This window comes from Phoenix dactylifera, unplaced genomic scaffold, assembly GCF_009389715.1.
Source record: "Phoenix dactylifera cultivar Barhee BC4 unplaced genomic scaffold, palm_55x_up_171113_PBpolish2nd_filt_p 001017F, whole genome shotgun sequence".
In the NCBI taxonomy this organism is placed as follows: domain Eukaryota; kingdom Viridiplantae; phylum Streptophyta; class Magnoliopsida; order Arecales; family Arecaceae; genus Phoenix; species Phoenix dactylifera.
In genome coordinates, this window is record NW_024068371.1 from 105404 (window position 1) to 106411 (window position 1008).

Below are 1008 nucleotides of genomic sequence, written 5' to 3' on the forward strand. Positions count from 1 at the left end.
CGAGTGGACCTTCTTAGTTGTGGAGGGGGTGCCAAATCTTTAGATTCTTGCTCTGACAGAGTCTTCTGACCAGACATTGTAGACTCCTCTTCAGGATCCACAAAACACGGCTCAACAGGTTTTGTTTCTGGTTCATGGCTCTGCTGTATTTTCTCATTGAATACCACATCATTACTACGAATGATCTTCCTGTGTTCGGGATCCCAAAGCCGGTACCCAAACTGTTGACCTCCGTATCCAACGAAAATACACTTCTTTGATTTGGCGTCTAGTTTGCTTCTTTGACTGGAATCAACATGGACATAACCGGTACAACCGAATACTCGTAAGTGCGCCAAATCAATCTTCTTCGCTGTCCATGCTTCCTCAGGAATCCCAAATTTGAGTTTCTTTGATGGCCCTCTGTTGATCAAGTAGGCAGCAGTGTTAACTGCTTCCGCCCAAAACTGCTGTGGCAATCCAGCATGTATCCTCATGCTCCTGGCACGCTCATTAATTGTTCTGTTCATCCTTTCAGCAACTCCGTTTTGTTGTGGTGTCCCTGGAACTGTCCTTTGCCTGACGATCCCAGCATCTGCACAGTAGTCCTCAAACTCCCTGCTACAATACTCACCACCGTTGTCCGATCTCAGGCATTTCAACCTCTTTCCTGTCTCGAGTTCTACCATCGCCTGCCATCTCCTGAAGACCCCAAATACCTCTGACTTGTGCTTCAAGAAGAACACCCAAAGCTTCCTGGTAGCATCATCAATAAAAGTAACATAGTACTGAGATCCACCAATGGAAGAAACTGGTGCAGGCCCCCACACGTCCGTGTGCACGAGATCTAGCTTTTCTTGCTTCCGAGGTTTACCTTCTTTGTTGAATGAAACACGCTTCTGCTTTCCGAGAACATAATCCTCACAGAAGTCCATCTCAACACTCCTGAGACCCTGCAGCTTTCCCAACTGGTGCATCACCTCCAGTCCCTGATAACTCATGTGCCCAAGTCTACAATGCCATAACTTG